This window comes from Podarcis vaucheri (assembly GCF_965113315.1).
Source record: "Podarcis vaucheri genome assembly, chromosome: 5".
Taxonomy (NCBI): Eukaryota; Metazoa; Chordata; class Lepidosauria; order Squamata; family Lacertidae; genus Podarcis; species Podarcis vaucheri.
Window position 1 is genome coordinate 35,460,526 of NC_138763.1, and position 8,996 is coordinate 35,469,521.

Here is an 8,996-nt window from a genome sequence, read left to right on the forward strand (position 1 = left end):
GTTTTACTCAGTGCAGACCCATTGAAATTAACGGCCATGATGAAGTTAGGTCCATTAATTTTAATGGGTGTACTCTGAGTAAAACCTAGTTGGATGTAACCCTGCATTTGTATTTCTGAGGCTGTTGCTATTCTTTGGAAGCCATTGCATTTAATTTGAGTAAGGGTATTATTGGCTAATGGACTGTTACAAGAGACAGCAACTTAATTTTAATGAGTTGCCTGCATTAGATCTAAAGCAGGGGTGGATCTCTGCCTTAGGAACAGCTGAAGTTGGTCATGTCAACAAGACGGAACTTGACTCCTCATAGGCTGCAGCACCCACACAAATAAGAGTGTGCAATGTTTTCAGAGAATACACACATAAAGAGAAGGTATCATTAGCATCTTAGTGGAGTGTGATGGATAACATCTGTCCTACTTTTCATCAATTTGGAAAGTGCCACCCAACGAGGGGCCTTTTTAAGCTAGGTTGCATCCAGACAACTCACCCAGTTCTGTGCACTACTTAAAGTGGCTGATAAATCATTTGATGCAAAGTCTACAGAAGTGGTAATTCAAGCTGACCACAGACCACCAAATAACATATTGTGGCCAGGCTGCATGATGCTTGACAAACCATCAGTTTTCAAAGTCCCAGACAAGTCGCAAAACCAATAAGCCCTGGTGGTCTGCGATACACATATGGTGGATTGCAGTCAGTTTGATGCTTGTCAGTGATGTAGGCTTGATTAAGTAGGAGTAAATAAGATGAGGTTAGTCATTGTCATCAAAGTACAAAGTGTTGCAAAGTTTCTTCATTCTCTGTTTGGTTTACTAGTCTGTAAGCTGCTTTTCGATTCCTGGCCTCCAGCATTTTATTTTTTACAGGATTGACAAAAAATACAAATGTGGCCATGACAGGGCTTGAGGAAAGTAGTCTTGTGACAGAAGAGCAAGCGGAGGAGTGATTGACAGTGGAGAATGGAATGTTGGGTAGTGTGAGTGACAGGTGGAGAGTGTTGGTTGGGAAATAACTGTCGAAAGGAGAGAGTGACTAGGGGAGGGATTGAGAAAGAGGGAAGGAGATGAAGAGAGAATGAAAGCGTATGTAAAAAGAGATAGAATAGCTGTTAAGGAGGATATGATATTAGAATTATGAGGACTCTGTATGCAATGACCGATTGCTCTGGATTTCATGTTGCTTAAGTAAATGTTGGAAGCTGAACATTGAAAGATACAGAGCAGACAAAAGGAAGTACTACTTTACACAGTTGCATGGTTAAGCTTTGGCGTTTGCTCCTACAAGAGGTTGTGGTGGACAGCAACGTAACCGGCATTAAAAGAGGATTAGACAAATTCATGGAGGATAAGGCTATGGATAGCTACTAGCCACCACTGTTGGAGGCAGTATGCCACTGAACACCAGCTACCTGAAATCACAGGTGGAGAGAGTGTCGCTGAGGTCAGGATTTGCTTTCACCTTTCAGGTTTCCTATTGACATCTGGTTGGCCAATGGGACAGTAATATATCTGTTCAGTATAATGCAATTGTTTTCAAACCATGGGATGCGGCTGCCTCTCGAGAAGAAGAAGCCAAGATCTAGATGGGTTCAATGTTGCCTGGAAGTGAACTTGTGAGTAAAGCCCCACCATCCCAATGTAGTTTAGGAAGAAGGACATTGTTCTGTTTCACTGTGTTTGACTGGATAGCTCAATTGCTTAAAGTGTGGTGCTGATCATGCCAGGGTTGCAGGTCAGATCCCCTTATGGGACAGCTGCATATTCTTGAATTGCAGGAGGTTGGACTAGATGATCCTCAGAGTCCCTTCCAACTCTATGACCCTCAGACAAATGAAACAGAATTTGCGACCCAGCTGAAGGAGGAGATGAGAGGTATCTTCCTCTTTTCCTGTTCTAATGCCAGGGTGGGATTACGACCCCAGCCCACAGGTGGTTGCATACACACCACTACACTGAAGGATCTCTGCAAAGTGAGGAACAGAGGACTGGTGCTGGGTTGTGGGGTTACAGAAAGTAGTTTAGAAGGGGGCTGGCTGAATTTAGAAGGGGAGTTTTACAAGCTGTGATATGATGGCTAAGGGAGATGTCTGCCTCTCTCCTATTAGCATACAACAAGGCACAAGGAATGATGAGATTGGTGCAAAGGAGGGAAGGAAGGTCAGGATCAAGTGTGGCAGGTGGAGCATTTTGATATTGCATCAAAAGCATCAGATTCCTAAGAAAAGCCTTTGATTCCCTGATTGTAATGTAAAGAGCAGTGGCTTTAAACCCTCTTGAAAAACCCACCTTAACATAATCCAGGAGAGAAGAAACTCTTCTGAGTACCAGGCTTGGGCATGAAAGCACTTGTGTCTCCAGCTGCCATTATCACTGTTAAAGGAAGGACAAGTTCCAGGAAGCTGTAAAAATAAAAATAAAAATCAGGGTGTCTGCATCTCTGAGCAAAACAACTGATAGTCTGCATGTTTTTCTAAGCCCTTACCTTGAAGGAGATCATTTGACTTTAATAGGATTACTTCAGACCTTCTGGTTAGAGGGTTGCAGCCCTGAGGAGCTTAATATTATCTTCTGTCTTAAGGACAAACCTTCAGAAAGGTCAGCATGTTCTTAGCTGTGAAAACTTTACATGCAGAAACTGTGAGAAGCAGCTAATGAGCAAAGCATCTAGTCGCTTCAGAAGGTTACACTTCATTTGGGAATTTTATACCTTTACATGACTGTAACCTAGAGAGATTGGCAGGAATAGTCCGTCTGGAAAGGCATTACTTCAGCTTTCAGGTAGGCCTTTCCAGTTTGGAAATCTGGTACAAAACTGAAAGTGTGCAAAAGCAACTGGAAAAGAAGGAAAAAGACTTGTCCATTGCCTTATTGAAATTAATGGACCTAACATTGAATTGAATTGTTCATTGAATTCAGTGGATCCACTTTGAGTAAAATTTAATTGAATACCACCCATCCTTGTGCACAATTATTATTATTATTATTAATCACTTTAAAAACTAAATTTAACCATAGAATCATAGAACATACTTACAAAAAAGTAGCACATAAATTAAAGCCAACATAAAACTAAAGCTAAAAGCAGATTCATAGTCATTAAAAAGCACATTTATAATAAGTTTCTGAAGGAGACCACAAATATCAATCCCTTCCAAATTAAAGGCCAAAGAAAGGCCTGGCAGGAGGGGAACCCGGCATTTTTGCCTCACACCTAAAAATTGCTTGTGATGATGCCAGGCCTGCAGATCCTCAGTTGGGCTGGTCAGCAGCAGCACATTTCTTTATCTTTATCAACTTCATGTTAGGCAGAAATTCAACAGGTGGTGCACTACTTCTCACACATCTATATTCTTGAAGGTGGTGGGATAAGTGGCATCTTAAAGGCTAACTAGTTTTATTATGACTGATGCATTGGGTGGCAGGATCCTCAAAGATGTCCTCTATGGGAAGCTGGCCTTGGGCACCAGACTTGTTGGCAGACTAGCTCTATGTTACAAAGATATCTGCAAACATGACATGAAGGCTGGCAACATGAACCCCACCATATGGGAATCCCTTGCAGATGACAGCAGCATCAGGAGACAATCAGTCGGGTTGTGTCTGCAAAGCAGTGACCAGAGGAGGAATGACCACTGGGAGAAGCGCAGAAAGAAGAAATGCCATGGTACACCTGCGTCAGGACAACTGGATGCCTTGATCTGCCCCAACTGCAACAAAACATGTCTCTTCTGTGTCAGTCTCTACAGCCACAGCAGGCGCTGTAACTCTCCAATGGCTTGACCTCACCCCCAAAGGCATACTCCTCCATCGTCTCCCAAAACAGACAGGTGCCAAGCATGCATTGGATAAAAGTGCCACATGCAAGACCCCTTGTTGCATTTGTTGCAGCAAAAAAACATGGCTGCCTCCTTACCCATTTCTACGAAAGGTCCTTCAAAGGGGCTATGAAACTGCAGTAGTTCTGTGCTCCTGGCTTCTTTGGAACTGCAGCCCCTTCAGACTTCAGCTGAGGGCAATCTGAATGAACAGCAAGCTGGATGCATCTGGCAAATTACCTGCTGGTGAGCAAGTTTTGCTTTGAGTGACAGGGCTGTGTGCCTGTAACCCTAAACATCACATTGAAGGCCTTTATCCTCAAGCCAAGTTTACAGATTTCATAAAGGCATTAAACAAACAGAGCAATGTTTTCACATAAACAAACTTAGCTAGCAAAAATATTTGCTCCATTTCCTTTTCCTTTCGTTAGAGTTTGTGTGATTAATACCTGTGTGTCAGTTAATGTTTCCCAAAGCTGTCAGCTTCCCTCATTAGTACTTGGGTGGAAACACCAGGCCATGCAAATTACTCTTAGGCCCAATTACAAGTGGGCAAATCAAAATAGTAAGCACTGGTGAGGAATGCCAGCAGCAGGATTCCTGCATATTTAACAGCCAGGAAGAAATTCTGTACTCCTCACATATTTCTTTTCCAGGCAGAAGACAGGCAAATGCCACGCAGGCTGAGGAACAGACAGTCTATATTGTTACCAGTTTAGTCTTTAAACACAGTTGCAATCGCCTCACAGTATAGCTCAACAGAACAAAGTTTCAGGTGACTGAGCCATGGTTTTGTGGGAAATCTGTGGGAGAAATAGGAGCATTTCACTTAAACCTGTCATCATTGCAAAACAATAGTGATACTCTTTTATCTGACAGATCTCTGCTTTCTTTGGCATTTATGATTTACATAAAGCAAGTGCCTGTTTTCTCAGCTCTATCCAAGTGCCTTCACATGTCTTCAACTTTTCTTGGCCTCTATAATACTACCCAAGGGTATTCTCATTATAAGCTCAAAAACGGGCCTCAGCAACAAATCCAGTGCTATGTCTCTAATTCCTATCGCAATACCAGGATGGCATGGAAAATATAGAACAAGTTGGACTTCTCAGTTTAGTCTTCATCATCAATGGCACTTGTGTATCTCCAGTTAAGGAAAACTGGAGGTGTCTTGTTTGGATATAGTATCTTGGGTAGGGATGGAAGGATCTGTCAATGTTGCTTCTCTCAGTTTCTCATTCTTCCAATCTTAAATTCAGTCCTCCACATATCTGTAGCAATTTGTGATTTTTTTAAATCCTCATGAAAATTCACATTTTAGTGTGAATGTCTGCCAATCTACATATATTTGTATGCAGGTTTGACTAACATACACATGCCTGAAAGCATTTCCCCTTACTATAATGCATGTTTGCATGTTATTTCCATATATGCATTTTATACTGTACAAACATTCCCCTAATTCATGCACTTTTGTACACACTGGTTGGAGAACTGCATCGCAAAATCAGAGAAGAGTGAAGTCTGTAGGAAAATTGTGATTTAGTTCACTTATTGGTTCACTATGTGCAAATTAGTTTCTCATTCAAATGAAAACCAAATTGAATTTTCCCTCCATCCCTAGACCCAACCCCACATTTACTCTTAGCTGCTAAAATAAGGCCTGGACAACAAAATCACAGGTAGAAGTCAAGGTTGTAAAAAGTTTGATGAAAGAGTTTTCTTTTAGATTTTTCCCCCCATTACACATTCCATTAATCTTTCAGAAAGCTTGATTTCCCTAAATACCAGCGCTCTTCTGCCAGTGGTTATGGATCAGTTTGTTCCCGGGAACCTATGAAGCATGCTGGAATGTCTGGGCTCATTTGGGTACATTTTCTGTAGTTTGCAATATGATCTCTGGAGGCTCTGGGGGCCTAGCAAAAACACAGAAATGCCTCGAATAGATGGTTGATAATAGACTGATGCATATAATGGTGGCTTCTGTCACAGAAGAGTTTTTGCAGTCAACCTTCCCTCCCACATATGATAGTTAACTGAGCCTCAGTTTATGCAACATAGTTCTTTGGCTCTGCTCACAGAGCTATCTATTGTGATTTAAACCCCAATCTATTTTTGGACACACCTACTAGTCATGGAGGACGCGGGTGGCACTGTGGGTTAAACCACAGAGCCTAGGACTTGCCAATCAGAAGGCTGGCAGTTCGAATCCCCGCGACGGGGTGAACTCCCGTTGCTCGGTCCTTGCTCCTGCCAAGCTAGCAGTTCGAAAGCACATCAAAGTGTAAGTAGATAAATAGGTACCGCTCCGACGGGAAGGTAAACGGCGTTTTCATGCACTGCTCTGGTTTGCCAGAAGCTGCTTAGTCATGCTGGCCACATGACCCGGAAGCTGCCAGCTCCCTAGGCCAATAAAGCAAGATGAGCGCCACAACCCCAGAGTCGGTCACGACTGGACCTAATGGTCAGGGGTCCCTTTACCTTTACTAGTCATGGAAGAATGGTATAGAGAGGTGTGGGATATAGCTATGAATGATAAATTAACACGTGCTGTTAAGGTAAGATGGGGAATATGCAGGAGAAATGATTTGGAGGAGATATGGAAGGTATTTGTAGAATTTGTACTCTTAAAATGGAAAGGGGTCAATCCATTGCAAGAGGTATTGAAATTTTGGGAGGTTGGATAGTTACAATGGAATAGTCTCAGGGGTGAGGTGCACATTTTTATTTATTTTTATTTATTATTATAGCTTTTTCAAAAGAAAAAAGAAAAGAAAACAAACAAAGAAAGAAAACGGTTTCTCCATACAAACCAAGAAGTGATCTCTGATATCTTCCCCGTTTTTATGTGATCTCTCAAACAATGTAAGAGACATTGCTGGTAATCTAGTGCAAGGCTAGCACTCATTTCTGTGTTAATTGTTTCCAGGGGGAAAAAGCATCTATTTACAACCCTGTTAAGTTGGAAAATCGAGGGAGTTTTGAATTGTAATTTCATGTGTCAAAATCTGGGCCGGTGTCCTGGCATACTTTTGTTTCCACCATTTAATATTTAATGCAATGTGGAAGGATATAGATTAAAAAGCCACAGAACCGTAATGCAAAAGGTAATACAGTTTAGGAGGAAAGCTAGAAATTGGGCTGGAAGTGCAAGCATTATAACCTGACCTTGACCTTGACCTCGAAAGGCAGGGAAAGAGGGAGCAGCCAAGTCTTCCAAGGCAGGAAGTCTGCAAGCTTCAGCACCACTGAGGTCTTCTCTACGTACCCTCCCATCATCCACACCAAACAACAAACTACTCCAAGAGAATCAATTTGCCAAGTACTAGGGGCGGTTTTAGGTCAGGCATCTGGAACATATTTTTTTTTTAAGAATTATTTTTTATTAACCGACCAATCACATCAAATCAAACCAAATTACATTAATTCCAAATTACACAGCCGAATTTTAAATTTTTGTTGGGGGTACCCATATTTCAAGTTCCGAAGGGATCCAATCAACTTCTTTCTTCTTACTGCTGTTTTAATGTCCACAAATCTAACCTTATGATGTTCACAGTACTATCCGGTCCTTTCTTATTATTTTTCCACATCTCTTGTTGTTATTTTCATATATGTTTCCTTTCTCTTTGTGACCTCTGATAGTCTCCGCAAGCTGGTTAGAACAGTTTGTAATCCTGCGTGGATATTAATTTTTTTATCCAGTAGCCATATCCAGACATTTTCCATATAACATCACTTCCATACATCAAAACAGTCTTAGCGTCATTAATCTTCACCAATCTGCCTCCTTTCTCAAAACCTCTGAGGAGATTCACTAGGAATGCAGTCTGAAAACAAATCCGTTCTTCCTCCTGCCTATAAATCCTTTGGCAAGATGGCAACTCCGAATTAATTGCTGCGCCATTCCCAAAAGCTCTTATTGCTTCTCGGTCTCCATAAAGCATACTTTTGGTTAAAGTTTATCTCCACACAGACCTTAATCATCCTGCTTGGGTCAGTTCAACTGACGGTTCTAATGAGGAGGGGTTCTTGTAAATCACATAGAAGGAAAGTAAAAAAGGTCCCCCCCCCATTCAGCCCCGTTGTCAACATACCCCGCCTTTGGTGTAAAATATTGTAAAATATTCCTGTTTCTCCAGTCCATTGTCTTCTTTCACAGAGGTCACTTAAATTAGCAGACTTCACTCCCCTTCTTCACTTGAAATATGTGCATTTGCTTCTTTTGTAATTAATTATTCCAAATTCCTGCAACTAGTGCGCGATCAGAGACAGCGTCCAGGAGAGCCAATGTCCACACAGGGGCATTCTGCCTAGGGCCCTCACCCCCTTCTTTCGAATTAGGGGGTGATTTATGGGCACAGCAGGCAAGGGCAGTGTTCCCCATTTCCTTAGGGCAACAAGGGAGGCTGCCTACTCCCATAACAGCCTCTTAATAACCCCGTGTGGGTCAGAGAGATGGTATTGTCGGCCATCTTCCAATGCGCCCCCTAGTGGCCCCTGGCATCTGGGACATATTTGTGGGAGGTTGTGTAGTAAAATCCATATATCTGTACTAAGGCAGGGAGAACCTGTCAGTTTGGGTTTCTCTCGGTTTCTCATTTTTCCAGACTTGAGTTCACTTCGCCACATTTCCACATCAGTTTGCAATTGATTTATTTGTTTATTTTAAAGGGATCCTTGTGAAAAATCACCAGCATTTTAATAAGACTTTCTGCTAATATACACATTTTTTGTATGTAATATGGCCTATTATTCACATTTTTCCAAAATAATTTCCCCTACCATAATGTTTTTATTTGTCAGTATTTGTGTTTTCATGTTCCTGTTGCCCTCATAAATACATTTTTGCATTAATTACTTGACTGAATAACTACATAACTACAAAGTTTGGAGAAGTGCAAATTTTGAATGGTGACTGCGATTCAGTTCGTGTATTTTTTCAGGAGGTGTGTTAGGTTCACCTTTAGATGTGAACCTTATACTCTGGTTTCTCTTCAGATCATATACCTCTGAATCTTATTTCTCCTCATCCTTAATCTCTATGGATAGAGTATTTACACACACGCACACACCTCTTTTCATTTCCTTTTTCTCTACAGCCTAGGGATTCCTGGAGAAGGAATTTTAAGCCACTGATATGCAAACAATGGCATTTGAACACAGAGACACATTAGGG

The 8,996-nt window shown here is 41.6% G+C and overlaps 1 long non-coding RNA gene across 1 annotated transcript; it reads left to right on the top strand.

The window, feature by feature from the left end:
* The first annotated feature begins 1,009 nt into the window (after positions 1-1,009).
* On the top strand, positions 1,010-4,757 carry LOC309532562. Its single transcript, XR_014219935.1, has 2 exons — positions 1,010-1,615; positions 3,565-4,757. It is a non-coding gene; the product is annotated as an uncharacterized lncRNA (long non-coding RNA).
* The last annotated feature ends 4,239 nt before the right edge of the window (positions 4,758-8,996 follow it).